We start from the raw sequence: 20,663 nt of genomic DNA on the forward strand, positions 1-20,663 counted from the left end.
CATTCATATACCATAACTTATTCAAGCCATTCTCCAATTGATGGACATCCAGTTTCCAGTTCCTTGACACTACAGAAAGAGCTGCTATAAAATTGTTGCACGTATGAGTTCTTTTCCCCTTTTTATAATCTCTTTGGGATATAGGCCCTGTAGAGACACTGCTGGATCAAAGAGTATATACCTTTGGTTATAACTCCATATTGCTCTCCAGAATGCTTGGATCAGTTCAAAATTCCACCAACAATATATCAGTGTCCCAGTTTTCCCACATCCCCTCCAACATTCATCATTTTCTTTTCCTGTCATTTTAGCCAATCTGAGAGGTGCAAAGTGGTCTTACTTTGCATTTCTGTAATCAGTAGTGATTTAGAGCATTTTTTTTCATATGACTAGAAATGGTTTTAATTTCTTCATCTGAAAATGGTCTGTTCATATTCTTTGACCATTCAACTGATATGATTTTAACAGTGGTAATGGCATTAAAGAATAAGCATTAATATTTGATTTGTCACTATACCTGTGGGATACCACGCGATCTTTTCTATCTGACTTGCAGTTAAAACTTTCCATCTTTGTTGTTTCCATTAATATATAGGCTCCTTGAGGGTAGAGACTGTCTGAGTTTTCTATTTGTATTCCCAGAGCTTAACACAGTGTAAGCTTGAACATAATAGACATACATGTTTTAACCATTCATTTATTAAAAATTCTGTGATTTTTTTCAATTGACTATAATAAGCTGGATACTTCTTTTGGAGCCAGTGTTAAAGTGAGGTGAGTCTTCACCCCAACTCCTAGCACTGCTAGAAAGAACTGCCTCCCTGGACAGCCTTTAGTGCTGAATTCACTTGCATCTACTCCTCTCATATCCTTCAAAGCAATCATGGTCATGGAGAATAAAATTAATATGTTTATTAAAACAGCAGATGTAAATGTTGAACTTTTCTGACCTAGTTTATTTGCCAAGGTCTTGTTCAGTGTAAACATTGTTAGCCTCATAGGCAATGGTGGACTTGCCCCAGCATGAGATCCTGCCCCTGCTGGAAGTGCTATCCTGCTAGCATAATTATCCTGGCTATACTGTAGAAAAGAAGAAACAGGAAACAAAGAAAGAATCAGATGATGACTTTAACTTTAGTCATTAAAAAAAATCTAAATATTTATATCAATAGTTGAAATATTTTTAAAAGGATAGGAAGAAAAGAAAAAAGAAGTTAGAAATTGAAGATGAGACAATCAATCAATCAATATTTATCAAGCATACACTATGTGATAGACACTGTGCTAAGCTCTGGGAATATGAAAAAATACAACAGAAAATTTCAGGGTTAACATTTCTCCAATTCATATCACCAGTTCTTAATCAGTTATATTATGAGGGCAAAAGGGCAATTTAATAATATCAAAAAAGAAGTTAACTCCCCAAATCTGAAATTATCAAATTATCAAGATCAATTGAAATATAGGTTTCATTTACTATATTATGTTGTATGCTGAGATATTAACCAATGATAGCATGCAGTTATGCAATTAGCAAGTTTTTTGTCATGTTAAATTTATTCTTAAATTAAATTAAATTTTTAAATGAACAAAAATTATTTTTCTTCTTCCTTTCACATTTCCCTCTTTGCCTATTCCCATTAAAAAGAAAAAGAAGGAAAACCCTTGGTGCAAATGTAAATAGGCAAGCAATATGAAATCCTACCTTGGTCATTTCCAAAAGTATATGTCTCAGTTTGCATTTTGAGTCTAGAAGCAAGGTTTGTTTTAGTTCTTTGAAATGCTGGTTGATTGTTGCATTGATCTGAGTTCTCAAATCTTTTTAAATTACTGAAATAATTAAACACTAGGCTGTTGATGAAAATGAAGTATTTCATCTAAATCTCATACTTGCACCCTTAAAAAATTTAGACATAAAGTTTTCTTACCTCTTCAAAAACTGTTGAAGACCTCCAGTGAGTTTTTAACCAATTTGTAAAAAATGTAAAAATGCAACCTTGTGATTCATTTTCAAGAACAACTGACAGATATCAAAGAAGATGGAAATTGACTAGTGGAATTTCAATGAAAAGTTTTGCATAATTTCTGCATGGTATTGAAAAATGAGTACCCTGATTTAGTAACCACAGTCATCTATGTTTCTTTGCAATGTATCTTCTTCAGTTATGACAACCACTGAACGAAAATGGTTGAACCTTGAATAACAACAACAAAAATAAACTGATCTTAGAACTATACTTTTCAATTGTATTACAAAATGGCAATCCAATATTTTTTTTGAAAATGTCATTCTTTTTTCTTTGTCTTTTTTCTCAATAGTATTTTATTTTTCAGATACATGTAAAGATAGTTTTCAACATTTATTTTTATAAGATTTTGAGTTCCAAATTTTTTCTCCCTCCTTCCTTTTACTCCCCCTCTTCCCCAAGACAGCAAGCAATATGATATAGATCATACATGTACAATAATTTTAAACATATTTCTGTATTAGTTATGTTGTGAAAGAAAAATCAGAAAAAAAGGGAAAAACCATGAGAAAGAAAAAGTAAACAAAAAATAACGATGTTATGCCTTGATCTGTATTCAGTTTCTATAGTTCTCTTTCTGAATGTGGATTGCATTTTCCATCCCAAGTCTATTGGAATTGTCTTGCAAAAGAAGATTTTTTAACAATAATGTTGAATAATCAATCAAATTGTCCTCAATAAATAGTATTAATTTTCTGGACCATTAATCAATTTCTAAAAATACTTAATGTTCATCTTACCCTTTAAATTTCTGGTTTGTGGCATGTTTTATATTTTATCTAATGTGACAGTATCAGCCCAGGAAAATAATTTATAAATAAATATATATACATTTAATGGGATCTGTGCTAAAAAACTTTTTGTTTTTACTGAGATAAGTGCATGACCAAAAAGTTTGGAAACCATTACTACTCCTATAGACCAGATGATTCGAACTCATTACGTTTCACCTCCCTAGAGAAAAAAATTGAATCATTCACTTCATTTTGAAATCACAGAATCAAAGAATTTTCATAATCAGAACCTCCTCTGAGGTCATCCTATCCAATTCGTACCTAAATCATATTCTTGCAGAAACACAGTTCCAGGGGACATTTAACCTTTCTTTGACATAGAATATTTGCTCTTCTAGAATTATTGCTTCTTCCAATAAAATGTAAGCTTCTTGAGAGAAAGAACTGTTTGCTTTTTATCTTTATATTCCCAGGACCTAACCCAAAGCCTGCCATCAAGACTCTTAAATATTAGTTGAAAGGAACTTACCACTTGATTCCTGTGATTAAGAATCATAAAACTTGAAGAAGATCTTAGAGTATATCTAGTTCAGCTTTCAAGGGTCAAATTTTAAGAAGTAAGTGACAGAGCCAGGATTTTAAACCAGATCCTTTATCATGAAGTCTTTGCAGAATTAGTTCTTTAAGATTCTGTGTTAAATCTTCTTTTCTTTCTATACTCTCTCTTGCTATTCTCATCAGCTCCCGTGGGTTTACTATGACTAACTCTACATATATAGTCTTTCTTCAGAACTCCAGACTCACATCTCTGACTTGCCTGTTGGATATTTCTAATAGGATGTTCCATAAGCACTTCAAACTCAAAATGTCAGAATCTTTATGATTTCTCCCTAACTTATTCCTCTAGGAAACTTTTTTATTTCTCTTAAGATCACCACTCCCTTTCCAGGTACTCAGGTGGGCAATGTTGATGTTTTCCTTGACTGTGGCTTTCATCCTGAATGTCTAATCAGTTGCCAAATCTTCTTGTTTTTACCCCCCCCCAAAAAAAAAAAACTCTCATATGTGTCCACTTCTTTCTTCTCAGGTAGCCATTACTCAGGGCTTCTTCATTCTAGCCTATACTATTAGAACAGCCTCCTAATTGGTCCCCCATCTCAACATTTTCTCTTATCCAATCTATCCTCCACATCCCCGCTAAGCTGATTTTCTTAAAGTGTAGGTCTGACCATACCATTCCCCTACTCAATAAACTCTAATGGTTCCCGATTGCAGTTAGAATAAAATACAAAATCCTCTGTATGGTTTTTAAAGTCATTCACAATCCTTTCCAACCTGATTTTGCATTATGCTCTATCCTGTACTTGGGGGAAAGAAGGAAAAGCTTTTTGTTCTTCCTCACATGTGATACTTCATCCCTAGTTTCTGAAATTGATGTTGTATATATTTATTTACATATATAAGCTCATTGAGGACAAGAACAACTTCATTTTTGTCTTTATAATCCCAGCACCTAGTCCAGTGTCTGAAACATGGGAGAGACTTACTGAATATTTGTTGATTTATTCAGGACAGAGATAATTTTTTTCCCCGTCTATGTACCTTTAGCACAGTGTCTTGCACTTATGTACTTAATAAATTTTTGTTGAAATGAAGTTTAAGTCTCAGGGAGCCAAGAGGAAACACACACACACACACACACACACACACACACACACACACACACACACACATATATTTAGCAGGGAAGAAAAAGCAATCCTTAGATACTGCATAGCTTAGATTGCCCTACCCTGAATCTCTGAAATAAAGATGCTCCTGTCTAGGACTTATTCAGTCCTGAGTGTGCTGTTCTCCCTTCAAAGACTGAGTCTTCCTATTTTGACTAGGATGTAAATGAAGGGGCAACTCAATTAATCTGTTCTGTTTCTGGATTGAGATGGTTTCTAAAAAGCTTGATGACTCCTGCTCCCAGAGGTTCCCCATATTGATACTGGATTTAAGGTGGATACCCAAACTGCAATTCAGAACTCTCAAATTCAAAGAAATCTTCCCTTTTCAGCCACCCCAGTAGCTAGAGAAGAACATTCTGGGGTGCGGGAGGGTGAGGGCCACAGTCAGAGAAAATACACAGAGGTGGGAGATAGGAGTTATTCATGTGAGGAACAGCAAGCCGACCAATGTAGTTGGATCACAGACTATGCGGACAGAGAGATAAAAGCCTGGGAAAAGAGGAAGAGGTCAGGAATGAAGAGCTTTGAATGCCACAGTTTACCTTTGATTCTGAAAGTTACAGGGAGCAAGAGGCAGGGCTGCGGCGATGTGATCAAATCTTCCCTTGAGAAAAAAAAAATCGTCTTGGAAGCTGAGGAAAGGATGAACTAAAGTGGGGGCAGACTTGAAGGCAGGAGACCAGTTGGAAGGCTATTGCAATAATCCAGGCAAGAGGGCCTGGCAAGAGTCCAAGCAAGAGATGAGAGCTGAGTTAGGGTGTTGGCTGGGTGAGTGGAGAAAAGGAGACTTGTACAAGAGATGGGAGGCAGCTAGGTGGATAGAGCACTGGGCCTGGAGAAAGGAATATCAGAGTTCAAATATGGTCTCAGACTCTTACTAACTAACCATGTGATGCGGAGCAAGTCACTTAGTACTGCCTCAGTGTGGTGAGGATCAAATGAGAACAGTTGTAAAGCACTTAGCATAGTTCTTGGCACATAGTAGACACTTAATAAATCCTTCCTTTCTTCCTTTTTCCCTTCCTTCTTCGTTTCTTTTCTCCCTCCCTCCCTTTCTTCTTTCTTTTCTTCCTTCCTTCCTTCTTTATTTCTTCCTTCCATATAAATAAGACTTGGCAACATATTGGATATATGGAATGAGTAAAAATGAAGAATCAGGGATGGCCTGGATGACTGGAACTATGATAATAGAGAGCAAGTTTTATTTTTGGGCCTAATGAGTTTTGGATGCCTACAGGACATCCAGTTCAGGCTGTCCTAAAAGAAATCAGTTATGCATGGCTGTAATTCAGGAAGGAGAGGAGAGCTATATGTATAAATCCAACAATAATCTACATAGAAATTATATTTGAACCCATGAGTTTATGGGTTCATTATGTTGATGAGATCACTACAAACAATAGTATACATTTACTAGGTACCTACTAAGTGCCAAGGATTATGCTAAGTACTGAAGATACCAAAAAAAAAAAATTTAAAAAGGAAATAAGTCAGTCCTGGATCTCAAGGACTTCACATTCTAATGTGGGAGACAACATACTATGTAGAAATAAGCTATATACAAGATAAATTGGAAATAATAATGGGAGAAGGGTTTCCCATAGAAAGTGAGGTTTTTGGCTGGAATTTGGGAAACCAGGGGCTGAAAATATGGAAAGAGAGTATTCCAGGAATAGGTTATCACCAGTGAAAATGACCAGAATCAGGACATTGACTGTCTTGTTTGAGGAACAGAAAGGAGTACAATGTCACAGGATCACAGAATGTATGGTGATGTGAAAGCTGAAAGAAGACTGGCATGGGGGCAGGGGCCAGGTCACGAAAGGCTTTGAATGCCAAACGGAGAATTTTATGTTTGATCCTGGAAGTAATAGAGAGCCATGCTGTCCATATCTACAGAAAGAACTGTGGAGTCAGAATACAGATTGAAGCATACTTTTTCCACTTTTTTTTGGTCTTTTTTTTAATCATGGTTTTCCCCTTTTATTCTGATTCTTCTTTCAAAACTTGAGTAATGTGGAAATGTATTTAATATGAGTATACATTACATGTATGATCTATATCAGATTGCTTGCCATCTTGAGAAGGGGGAGGGAGGGAGAGAAAAAAATTGTAACTCAAAAATTTTATAAAAGTGAATGTTGAAAATATCTTCACGTGTCATTGAAAAAAATAAAATGCTATTAAGTGAGGAGAATATAAAGAGAGAGAGAGAGAAGAGAGAGAGAGAGAGAGAGAGAGAGAGAGAGAGAGAGAGAGAGAGAAAGAGAGAGAGAGAGAAAGAGACAGAGAAGAAATAACCCCAGATATATTTTGGGGGGCATCTAGAATGAATGGCCTTGAGTTGGATGAAGATCTAGCAATGGAGATTGAGAAAAAGTGATAAGATAGGTAAGAGGAGAAACAGAGAGAGTAGTGTCAGGAAAAGTTGAGAGAAGAATATCAAGGAGAAGAGAACAACTGACATTGTCAAAGGCTTCTGAGAGGTCAAGATCCTCATTAGATTCCCAAAGGATATAAAAGACAGTTTTGTTTCTTTTATTTTTCTTTCTTTTTTTTGCAAGGCAATTGGGAGTAAGTGATTTTCCTGGGTCACACAACTAGGAAGTGTTCTGTTGTCTGAGGTCAAATTTGAACTTAGGTCCTCCTGACTCTAGGGCTGATGTGCCATCCATGATGTGCCATCTAGCTGCCCCTGAAAGACAGTTTTCAAAGGAAGAAATCTAAACTGCAATAACTTTATTTTTTTAAAAAAAGATCAAAATCATGAAACTTAAAACAATCCTGAGAGTCCCTCACACCCATCAGATTGACAAAGATAACAAAAAAAGAAAATGACAAACATTGAAGGAGCTGGAGGGAAACAGGCACACTAATGCCTCGTTGGTGAAATTGTTCATTTGTCCACCCACTCTCAACTGTTTTCCAGTCTGAAAAGCAATTTGGAATTGTGTCTCTCCCCCAAATTAAGAAATCCTTTGATACAACCATACCACTACTAGATGATTCCTTCAAAGAAATCAAAGAAAAAAGAGAGAAAGACCAATATGTTAAGAAAAAAAAAACTTTATTTTTGTAGTAGTTAAAAAAACCTGAAATTAAAAGGATATTCATTTATTACAAAATAAATAAATAAATAAACCCATATAAATGGAATATTATTGTGCCATAAGAAATGAGGAAATAGGTAGTTTCAGAGGAAAGTGGAAAGAACTCTGTGGACCAATGCAGATTGAAATTAGCAGATCTAGGAGAACAATTTATACAGTGACAACAATTTCAAAGAGAAAAACAACAGTGAGAGCCTTTAGAACTTTGAGTAAAGCAAGCATAAGCCACCAATAAGGATGAATCACACCACTAAACTCCTACTGGAAAGGTAAAATCCAGAATGAGACATGCTTTTGGGGACGTGATCAATGGCATGCAAGCAATATGTTTTATTAATCCACATAACCCATATATCATGTGATATATGGGTTAAAACATGTATAATCATTTGAAACATTTCCATATGTCATATTGTGAAAGAAAAATCAGACCAAACAGGGAAAAAACCAATGGGAATTTGTTTTGCTATACTATTTGTGTTTGTTGTGAGGATTTTTTAAAAGTTTAATATGGAGAAAGGAGACTGAGAAAGAGAGATACTAAATGTAAGAGAGAGAAAGAGGGAAAAAAAACCAGCCTTAGGTTTATTCATGGTTAGTGGGTGTGACATGGATAAAGAATTCATAAAGGAGACTGAGAAGGAACAGTTGGACAGGAGGAAAATCAGGAAAGAACAGGGTAATTAAAATTCAGAATGGAAATAGTATTTAGGTTAAAAGTTGATCAACAGAGTTCATTGCTATTTGAAGGCCAACTTCCATCATCCTTTTATTCTTAGGATGATTGTGAGAGAGTCAGACAGGTATCTTTATATTCATTTTGAGGGGGAGGAAACTGAGGTCCAATGATGTGTCAGTATTTTGTCTAAAGCCACATATCAAATCAGTGTTAGAGTAAGGTCTGGGACCCAAGCCTACTGGGTTCCTGTCCTATTACATCATTCCTGGGGAATGGGAGAAGATCAGGATGAATGTGAGTGGAGTGAGGAAGGAATGAATGAGAAAGAACGGGAGCTAGTGAGGTAGAGAGGATTGTGGAAGGTGTGGTTAAAGGAAAGGAAACAGAGGAGACATAATTGACTGTGAACACTGATGTTTGGTATCAGAAGCCAGTCACCTTGTTCTCACATACAGTGAGGAAGGAAAGGTGGTTTAAAGCCCTATAAACTTAAAATTGAAGGGACTCTCAAGGTCATCTAATATAACTCCTTTTATTACAGATCAGGAAACTGAGATCCAGAAAAGTTAACATAAACTCCTTTGCTCCTTTTCTCCCACCTCTACTTTTTAAAAGTTTTATTGTCATCTTTTTTTTTTGAAACTCCATCAGTCACTATTACTAAAACTTTGCTTATAACAACGACAAAATTATTATTTTTTAAACAAACAACCAGTGACTTCATCTAATGATATCTTCCACATTCCACACTTCCCTACCCTTTTACTAAAAGAAAAAAAGAAATTCATTATTGCAATTAATCAGAATTCTGTTTTTATTTAGTGTTGTTTTTCATTTATGTTTGTGTCAGAGCTATCCCCTACATGTAGCATGGTGAACTGTCATTACATCACTGGAAGGAAGGCAGAATAGATGTCTCTAGCCTCTTTTCATTTCTCCCCCCTTATCCAAAGGAAACTTTAATTCTTGCTAGGAGGGAAATCAGGAGACTGGGGTCAGAGACCACCACTCTGCTCTCCTCAGAAAAAGAAGATACAGGATTAGAAGTATATCTACCTGTCATCCTAAATATTGTTAGCTTAGAGGCTCTATTTTTTTTCCCCCATCAAATATCAGCTCCACAATGAATACACATAACAATTAGACAAGAAGCCCATTTATCCAATTGGTAACAAAATAAAAGTCAAAATATTTATACATAGGAGAATATATACCTGACAATATAGAGTGAAGAAGCTCTTCCATTGGGAGCAAGGTGACTCAGCTCAAGCAAGCAAGAAAGTCCTGGATCTTATCCAAGAAGTTTCCTAAAGTCTCTTGGGTAACAATCTGGGAACAGGGATATGTTAGAGACTTCCAGCTCTTCTCATGTTGGCTTTTTCCCAGTCTTCCTTTCCTTCAGTGACCTGCAGTGGGGTTGGCAGCCAGAAATGCCTGAAGCTCAAAAAGACTGAAGAGACCTAAGGAGACTCAAAGAAATTTAAAAAGATCCCCAAGCATGAGAACAGACTTCTCCTCAATTCTGCTCTAACTTTTTAGACCCTTGTCACAGGCCCAGGACATTGCTCTCTATCACTAAGGAAAGTATCATATCAATGGACTTTGGGACTAGGGTTACACATTATCATAGTCTTAATATATATTGTTCTCATACTTCTACTGACTTTGATGACTGGAAGAGAGAATGAGACTGATGACTTTGTATAATCCTGTCTCACTTAAATCCAATTCATTAACAAGTCATAACCTTTATAATGTCATTAGTACTCTTCAAAAATGAAAGACAAACAACTTACTTAACTCTGCATCAAATAATTCAAGTCTTATGTTTCTTTTAATTCCTCAAAGTCATCGTTTGTAAGTTCATTACATTCATATGTCACACACAGTAGATCCTTAATCAATGGGCACCCACTTTGTTTCCAGTCTATGGCTACAAAAAAGTTCTACCGTAAGTATGCTAAGGGGACAGCTAGAATGCAAATTCAGCTTCAGGCACTTAATACTTACTGTGTGACTCTGGACAAGTCACTTAACCCTGATTGCCTTGTAAAACAACAATAAAACAAGAGCAAAAATTTTTAAAATATGTTGAAATTTTGGGAACTTCCTGACTCTCTATCTCCTTGGATATGTTTACAACAATGGACTAACTGGATCCAAATTTCCAATCATTTTTCAGGAAAACTAAGTCAATCCACAGGACTGTTAACTATGTCTTTCTTCCCACACACTACCAATGTTGTGAATTGTTTCAATCATGTTTGATTCTTTGTGATCTTATTTGGGGTTTTCTTGGCAAAGATATTGGAGTGGTTGACTATTTCCTTCTCCACTCATTTGACAGATGAGAAAACTGAGGTAGACAGGGTTAAGTGACTTACTCAGGGTCACACAGCTACTAAGTGTTTGAGGCCAGATTTGAAGTTATGAAGATGAGTTTTCTGATTCTAAGCCCAGTGTTCTATTCACTAGCTTCCAGTAATATTCTTTCCATCTTTTATCAACTTGCCATTTTCAGATCCCTTCTTTCTGGGAATTACATCTGGTTCTGAGGACTTACATACAATGCCAGGGGCCTCATTGAAATCAAGTGGAGGCAAGGACCACCATATTTGTACAATTCCGTTTCAAACTAAAAAGTCAAGTATAAGTTCTTCAGATCCTAGATTCTTTTTTGCACTTAGGAGTGGTCTCAGGAAATAGCCTAGAGTCTGATGGTACTTTACACTGGACTTTTGTTCCTTTAAATGTTCTGAAAAAGTATGCCCTTTTTAGATTTCAATTAAGTTGAAGGGTCTGAGGGGCAAAGACAGAAAAAAAATGAAATGTGAATATAAGGCCCTTTCAGGTGTTAATGAAATATCCCACATCTTCGAAGGGGTCTGAGACTTCAAAATGTCCCAATTGCATTTGATCCATTAAACTCTGATGAAGATAATTCAGACCTCAGAATGCAAAAGTCATTGGAAAATCTTAGTCCACCTTTCTCAATTCCAGTCCAGCGGTCACTTGGGAAGAAGTACCATCTATAGAGAAGGATCCCACTATCTCTACTACTGACATTAACAGGCCAAGCAAACCAGCACTCAGAGAAGCAGACAGAAGGCAGTATGGAACCAGGCAAATAAGAACTATCACCACGACCACTTTAACCATCTCCTTTCACATTTCGATTGAGACAATACAGGACCCTCAGCCCAGGAGCCTTGAGAATAGTGATGCTTTTAGACCAATGCTCTCAGTTATCATTCTGGAAGCAAATCCTGGGGAGATGCAGCTTGTCAACTGCTCCTACCCATGCTACAGTCACAGTTACTGAAGACTGGGGGAATAATTTCTTACTACCTCTAAAGTCTTTGGAACTATCAAATGTTTCAACATCGGAAAATAGGACATTAAGGAAGAGTCATTAACAACTGTTTTGTCACTGTACCCTAAGAACCAGGGAAGTTTTCCATCTGACTTGCAACAGAAATCTCCCATTGTCTCACTCACTAGAAAATAATCCCCTTGAGAGTTCTTATTTTTCTGTTTGTATCCCCATACTTTGCACATATAATTTCCTTAATAAATAATTTATTCATCATATAAAAAGCCTAGTGACAACAATGAACTTACCCTGGAGCATAGATCTATATCCCCAACTTCTTATTTGCATAAGGCCTCATCAGGAATCTGGGAAATGGAACTGGCTAGTCATCTTAACAAAGAAAGGTGTCTGTCACTGAGATAACCCAGCTCTGAACTAGGAAGAGCTGTCAAACAGGTTGTCAAATAGGAGAAGCTATCCCTCTCCCACTTCCTTTGGGGAGGTCATAAACCTCAGAGCTGAGGCCATGAGGGAGTCAAAGAGGAAAGTCTCTGATAATCCTAAACTAAGAGTTGCTGCCCTTTCTGAAAATGCACAGTAGCACTTCACCTGAAAAGAGCACTATAACTCTTCCAACAAAAGGAACACAGTAACGTCCTGCTGAGCCGGAGGCTAGAGGGGTTGGGGACTGAAACTGCTTATCAAAGAGCAAACTAAGGCAATCCAATATATCTTCAAATTTAGTAAAGACCTCTGTGCCCTGTAAGGAGACAACTTAGCTGAGCAATTGAGCCACTTATCCGTCACTGGTACCCTGCTCCATACTGAATTTCCTAAGGATTCTCTGGAAAAAGAAAAGACATTGAGATCCTACTGTTCCAAAGCTGGGAATTGTTCTGACTGTGTATATTCCCTAGATAAGTTCCACACTCCACTGTACAGCAAGTTTGTGCCCACTCTCCCTCTAATTCTCCCCCCCACCACCATAAAGACAATGTATATTTTTTGGAAATTGTCTTCCTGATTTTCAGGGCAGGGGAGAAATTTTTTATAACTACTAGCCATTTAACTAAATATCTTTGCTGAGATCTTAGATTATTGGCTGATTGTTAATTGGAAAGACACTAGTAGGGGCTTATGAGTTACAATAAAGGTAACTGGTAATGCAGGTCTAGAATCAGAAAAATCTGAGTTTATTTTATTTTATTTTTGCTGAGGCAATTGGGGTTAAATGACTTACCCAGGGTCACACAGCCAGGAAGTGTCTGAGGTCAAATTTGAACTCAGGTCCTCAGGGCTGTGCTCTATCCACTGCATCAACTAGCTGCCCCTTGAGTTTAAATTTAACCTCAGAATTGAATATATGAAGATCTGAATTATTAGCTATGTGATCTAGAATAAGTAATTAAATCTCTGAGTTTCTTCAACTGTGAAGTGAGCAAAATAAAAGAATATCTCAAAGGGTTGTTGTGAGGATCTAATGAGATAACATTTGTATAAATAAATAACACAGTGGCTAGTACAGAGTAGTACTGTACAAATGCTTATTCTGTCCCACAGTCCTTCTTAGGGTTATTTTCTAGAACTCTTTGTCAGTAACCATCCCTTTGGGGATCCAATCTGCCCAGTTCCAATTCAAGTAGAGGGACTGAAACCCAAACCTGATTGTAGAGGGTGCTAAATGTTAAAAAAAAAAAAAAAAAAAAAAAAAGGAGGTTGTTATCCGGGAGAGAGAATTCTGTATCAGGAGTCTAGAAAACTATATTGTAATTTCATCTCTCGCCATAATCCTAGGCATGTAATTTTAGGAGGCAAATCACTTATCTTCTCCATATGCTAGTTCTCTATAAAACAGGAGTGATAATGCTTAACTACTCTCTCACTAGGGAAATAGTGAGTGAAAAATGAGATCATAGATGGATCATATTGAAGATGTGGAAGGATTTTGGAAAGCACAAAAGATGGTATAAAAAGTATCAGTTCTCACCTAAGTAAGAACACTTTTGGCCTCTCTATAACTAAGATAATGGCATAGACTGAGGAAATGCAAATTCATCGTTGATTTTCTTTTTTTTAAATTTTAATATTTTGGTTTTCCCCAGTTACATATAAAAGAATTTTTTATACTTGTTTTTCTTTTCTTTTTTTCTTAAGCACAAGTAGCTTTTATTTTATTGGAGAGATAACCTGTATACATATAAATAGAAACAAAATAAATACAAGGTAATTGGGATGAGTGAGAGATACATGCACTAACAGATGGTCAGGAAATGTCTCATGAAGGTTGATTGGTTTGTTGATTTGTTAGTTGGTTGTTGTCCTTTATTCTTTTTTTTTTAATTAAAGCTTTTTATTTATAAAACATATTGCACAGGTAATTTTTCAACATTGACCCTTGCAAAATCTTGTGTTCCAGATTTTCCTCTCCTTCCTCCTACCCCTACTCCTACATGACAAGTAATCCAATACATGTTAAGTATGTTAAAATATATGTTAAATCCAATATTTTTACATTTGTTTTTAAAACTTTTTTGAGTTCCAGATTCTCTCCCTTCCTTCTTACCTCCATGCCCCTTTAAGAAGGCACATGTAAAGTAAAAATGAAAACTCATCTTAATGTCATCCTGAGGCAAACATAATGAGGGAGACTTCTAAAGTAAGGAAATCGCATCTAATTTACTCCAAAGCCAAACAACAGAATCTGGATTTTTCATACCATTTCTCCACTCTATGTGCATATAGGGAACTAACTTCAAAGGGAAACAGTTGTATTATTCCCAATTTTCTTTCTTTCTTCTCTCTAACCTTCCCTGATCTCTTTGTCCTCAATAGTCCTAGATTAGAGATCTGTGAGGTTTGCTCTCTTCTTATACACCTTGAGAAAAATATAAAATATCAAAGCTCACAGGGATCTCAGAGTTCAAGACCTGAAGTCAGAAAAAGTTCAGTCAGAAAAGTCAGAAAAGTTCAAATCCTGCCTCAAATATTTGCTAGAAATATAAAATAGAGATTATTATAATACTTCCCACTTTGGATTAGTATGGGGCAAGAGACAGAGAGAGAGAGAATATTACAAACCTCAAAGTACTACATAAATATGAATTGTTATTATCATTGTTACCCTTTTTTCTAAAAGCAGTTTTTAAGCCAGGCTGGCTTATAAAATGTTTTATATAATTTAGATCTGGAAAGGAACATTACATGGTTCTGGTGTGTCCAACTGTGTATGCCTGTCTCTGTGTTTGAAGGCACACCTGGTAGTGAAGATGAGCTGATGAGGAGCTGGCCAGGTGTTGAGAATCACAGAGACTAGCACCTCCTCCTTCAGCCAATATAATTACGACCTTGCAGTATGACCTGACACTAAGGCGACTCCTGTTATGAAGGGGCACTTCCTGCAAGGAAGCTGCCTGAAACTCCCAGGTGGATCAGCCACCTCTAACTCTTTCTGCCTGTCAAGGTGTCTGGCTTCTCTGACAGCTCATTCAGGTGAGGTGAGGACAGGTTCTCTGGAGCCACCTCCCCAGGTGTGATGATGAATATGTCATTAGCCTGCCTGTGGTTATGTTGGCAATTGAACTGGAACGGGAAGTGAGTTTCATAAACTGGAGTGATGACAAATTCATCAGACAAATGAACCTGAGTGTGCACGGCGCTTCTCCACTAGATTGATAGAAGAATCACAGGTTCACAGATTAGGAGCTGGAAGACTTAAACAAAAACAAAAAACAAATAAAAAACTAGGTCAATTATCCTCTCTCCTATCTTTCCCCCCCTACCCATTTCACAGATGAGAAAACAAAGGTTCATATAGATTTTGTGACTTATCCTAAATCACATAACTAAAAATTGGCAAAACCTAGATTTCAATCCAGGCCCTACAACCCTTAAAGTAGCATCCTTCTCACTTCAACTGTAGGCACTTCCACTGATTTCTATACAGGATGACCCCTCTCCAACTTGAAAACAATTATCAGGCAGCTCACCTAGTCTTAAAAAAAAATTTGTCTAGAAGTCAGGAACTTTGGGTTCTAGACCCAGTTTTTGTTCTTAGGTAGTTATTATGGGCAATTAGGTAGTACAGTAGATAGAATGCCATGCTTTAAAGACTGCTCTTCATGAGTTAGAATTTGCCCTCAGACACTTAGTGCTGGGTGACCCAGGGCAAATTATTTAGCCATGTTTGTCTCAGTTTCCTTATCTGTCAATGAGCTAGAAAAGGGAATGGTTATCTTCGCCAAGAAAACCCCCAAATGGAATCACAGAGTCAGAAATGACCAAATAACAACTAGAAGCTTTTATAATCTTGAAGTCATTTTATTTCTCTCCCATCCTTGTTAATTTGTAAAATAAGGAGATTTGTATCAAACGCAAATAGAAAGGGGGCCCACAAACCTTAAATAAGAATACATTGGTTCAGAAAATCCCACATTAATATTATATGTGTTCTATCATATTCTTATATATAAAAACTGTTATATATTATATAATTATATATTATAAATATAAATATTTATAAATGTTATTTCCCAATTACATTCCCATCTGGTTGGGGCCTACTCAGCATTGCTGCATGCTGCTGTTTGGATACCTCTGACCTCTGACTTTTATGGCTCTATTTAGTGTTTTCTTGGCAAAGATATTGGAATGGGTTGCCATTTTCTTCTCCAGCTAATTTTCTAGATGAGAAACTGAGGCAAACAGGGTTAAGAAGTTCATACTGCTATTAAATGCCTGAGGCTGGATTTGAACTCAGTTCTTTCTGCGGTCAGGCCCAGTGCTCTAACCACTGTGCCAACTCGGAAATCTGGTTGTTAAATATTTACCAGCACACATGTGACATAGAGTCTTGGGGAAAATGGACTTGAGTTTAGAGAATATATATGACAAAGTAGTAACTCATAAATCCTAAATCCTTTGAAAATCCTTTTCTTCCTTCCTGAAGTCCTCATGAAATCCCTATTTATTTATTTTTTAATCATTTACTTATTAATAGGTAGTGGGCTTGGAGCAGCTCTCTTTTGGGATGTATCTTTGTAGAGTCCTGAACTACAATTCTTGCTTCCTTAATTGTCATGCCTTTCTCCTGTGTCTAATTTGTCTTCTCTCTCTCATCTTCCACATGGATATATTGATTGTTCTGTCCTTTCCAGTAATATGGTCAATGGGAGTGGGAATTGTGACATTCCCTCTAGATTCTGCTCTGTGCTGCTTTCTGACTATAGCTACAGAATTCTGACTCCTCAGAACTCTCTCAAAGCTTATTCTTGAAGCAATTGCTGGAATGCTCTGGCTGGAATCTCCTTTTCTGACCCAGATGTGTGTCTAATTCTTTCTATCAATCCCAATAAATTTTGTCATTTGATTTCACCCACTGGTTTGAAGTACTTTAATTCTTCAAATCTAGCTTACTTTTGATCTCTAGACTGAACAGAGGTGTCTAGGAATTATTCACAGCTAGTTTACACATTTGATTGATTGATTCTGTAACTCAAAGAGGCTTTTTCACCTGATAAAGTTATTAGGGCTTAGAGCATTTTGTGGGTACATTAATTGGGATTGGGAACTGTGAACGCTTCTCTTATACCTAGAAAACAATAACTCACATTTCTACAACACTTGAAACTTTATCAATTATTTTTTGTTATTTCATTAAATATTTTCCAATTACATGTAAAAAATTTAACAATCATTTAAACAATTTTTGAGCTCCAAATTCTCTCCCTTCCTCTCACCACTTAAAGTTTTATAAAACATTTTCCTCACAACCTGTAAGGTAGACAGGGAAAATATTATTATTATTTCCATTGTGCAGGTTAAAAAAATTATGGCTCAGAAAGGTAATTTGTCTGGGTAATATTTACAAAGTTTCTATATGTTAGTCTGGTATTTGGATCCAGATTTTCTGCATCCATTTTTAAAAAATCATACTACTCTTGATTCACCAATTCTAATTTTAATATTCTTCTCTCAGGTTTTGGTGACAGTGAGAGACTCAAGTTATTGCCTCCAATGTCAAACTAGATCCCAGATCTTGGCTCTGGTTTATAAAGTTTTCCGGGCCCCTGAGCTCACCAAAATTCTCTCTAATCTTTGGTTTGTAGTAAGCAACAAAGAAGTCCTTGGTGCTTCAGCCCCTTCACCACTGAGTCCTATTCAATAACAATTCTGTGACTCACAAGGAAGAACCCTAATCTAAAAGAATACTCAGAAAAGCATCTGCTTGCTATTAATATACTTAGTTTCCCACCTCCCTCTAACCCTGAAAAAAGCTCCCCAAATCCAAACAATTCACTTTGTTCAGACTTGCATCAGGTTAAAGTTGCTAGACTTTCATTTAGCCCCAACTTTATCTTCATACAAACTCCTCAGTCTGACTTTTCATGGGACTCATAGGATTATAAATTTGGAGATAGAAAGGACCTTAGCTTAACCCCCTAATTTTTCAATGGAAGAAACTGAAGACCCAAGTGATTAAGTTTTTTTGACTAAACACTGTATCTAACCCAGTGAGTGGCAGGAGGTAAATGCTTAATAAATACTTTTTAAAAATCTATTTTTGTGTTATTCTAAACTTGACTAATCATAGACATAAACACAGAAAAAGGATTGTACATGAAAAAGCAAATCTCCATTATATAAAGCTTGTTGTTTTTTTTTTAAGTTCATACTATAGCCAACACATTAGTTCCAAAAATGTCTTATCTGTGTTTCTCTTTAAACCTACTTCTTTTCTGTGTACTATTTTTAATGTTCTATTAAAGATCTTATTTTTTAATCACTATCTTTATTCTTCTCTTCCTCATTTCCCCCTTTTTGAATTAAAAAAAACACTCCCTAGTAAGTAATTACCATAGTTTAGTAAAACAAACCCACACATTGCCTTATGTTAAAAAACGCATCACATTCTTCACTTTTATTCAATCACCTCTCTGTCAAATGATTAAAAAGTCTATTTCATCTTTGGTCTGCAAGAGTTGTATCATGGTTGGCCATTACATTGATCAAAGTTCTTTAGTTCCTATTAGATCCATTACAAATTTGTTACATAATCTTAGCTGGGCCCTCACTGAAATAAGGCAATCCATTTATACCTCCTTAATCACTTCACTCACCACAGTAGCCTTTTCCAACCTTATCATTTTTTTTTTAAACATCCCATGGTTCCAATATGTTCTACCTTCTTGTCTGAGAACTTTGGCTCAAATATCACTGAAAAAAAAAAGAGGCCACTGGTCCAGAGTTCCCCTTCTTTCCTTTTCCTCATCTTATATCAGCCTTTCCTATCTCCTCTTTCACCCCATCTCTCATGATGAGGTGACCTTTCTCTTTAGCCAGGCAAATCCATTTTTTTATATATGTATGTATGTATGTAATCCCATTCCATTCTGTCTTCTCCATCCCCTCTCTCATCCCTAGTCATTAATTTTCAGTTTCTGCTTGTCTACTGGTTGCTTTTCTCTCCTGCTTACAAACATGTTTCCCATATTAAAAAATATTAAAAATTTAAAAATCCTCAGTTGATCTATCCATTTCTCCTAGCTATCATTCTATATCTTTCCTCAACCAACGCTTCTACTTTCCTGCTTTTCACTCTCTGCAGTATGGTTTCTGACCTCCTCATTTGATGCTCTATCCAAAGTGGCCTACCACTTTTTCATTTTGAATTCACTTCTCAAGCTCATCAATTTTGAATTAAGGAGAAAGGTTCTCTTCCTACCTCAAGTAATATAGTCACAAAGGGCCAAGAATATAACCAGTGTCACAGAAAGTCTCCAAGCCAGTTCTCTTTCTTTCCTTCTAATGATTCAGTCACAGAGAACCTAGAATGTGATAGAAAGGTGTTAAGGAAGTATTAAGTTTTTCTATAATCACACAACAGCTCTAGCCAACTAAGATTTCTAACAACCACTACCAGCCAGATGCAGACAATTTGTCCTAAGGATCACATAGCACTGACGCCACAGAGATACCTTAAAAATAAAAAAAAGTGTGTACAGTATGTAAAGCTCTGTGAACTGGATTACAAATAACAATATAGATAAAAATTTGGGACTTCTATTAGACAGTATGCCAGCAGTGAACATGAACCTTGTTTCACTGAACCAGTCTTCTCTGCCTCATTTGTCTGCTGGGAAAAAGAACAGATGGTTGATGGACTGTGAAAAGTGATACACACCTACATGCAAGATGGTAATGTCAAAAGATTCAAGTACAGTCCCTTAAAGACAGCTTACTATTGAGAAAATGAAGCAGTTCCATTAATTTTTTTTATAATATGACCTTTTATATCTAGGTCATGAATTCATTTGGAGCTTATTATAGTATGTGGTATGAGATGCTGGTTTAAATCAGAATTTCTGTCAGACTACTTTCAAGTTAATTCCTTCTCTTAAACTAGGGGACATCAACATAAATGTGTCTGTCCCCTTTACCATATCCAAACTTTTCAATTCCTCACTCTCTTTAATTCTTACAACCTCTACTTCAACTCATTTATATGCAAGAATATTTTTCATCATTCATTTTCATTATCACTATCATATATATTCTACTTCAGTGATCAAAAAATCTCAAACTTTTTTATTGTCTCTAGGTTCAAATCCATCCATAGACACTCTTACTAGTTTTTAAACTCAGCAGCGTCCCTTAACCTCTGTTTGTCTCAATTTAGCACATATCTCCCAGAGGGCTGTGAGAACCAAATGAGGTAATATTTGTAAATTGCTTAGCAAACTGCCTGGCACAGAGTTAAGTGTTTAATAAATGCTTGATTCTTTCCCTTTCCTCCTCCACCATGGTGATGGCAGTGTCAAAAGGGAAGGGATGTATATGAGAGATGTTGTGAAGGTAAAATTGATAGGCAATAGATTGGATGTGGCAGGTGAAAATCAATGAGGAACTTTTGATGAGACCTATATTGTCAACATGAATAATTAGGAGAGTAATAGAATCCTTGACAGAAGAATAAAGTTAGGAAGTTGGGGGAGAGGAGATTTTTTTGGGAAAATAATTCAGTTTTTTGTGTCTGGATTTTATGTTTTATGTTTATGTTTATGGGGAGGGG

Source organism: Antechinus flavipes, chromosome 4, assembly GCF_016432865.1.
Source record: "Antechinus flavipes isolate AdamAnt ecotype Samford, QLD, Australia chromosome 4, AdamAnt_v2, whole genome shotgun sequence".
Lineage (NCBI taxonomy): Eukaryota > Metazoa > Chordata > Mammalia > Dasyuromorphia > Dasyuridae > Antechinus > Antechinus flavipes.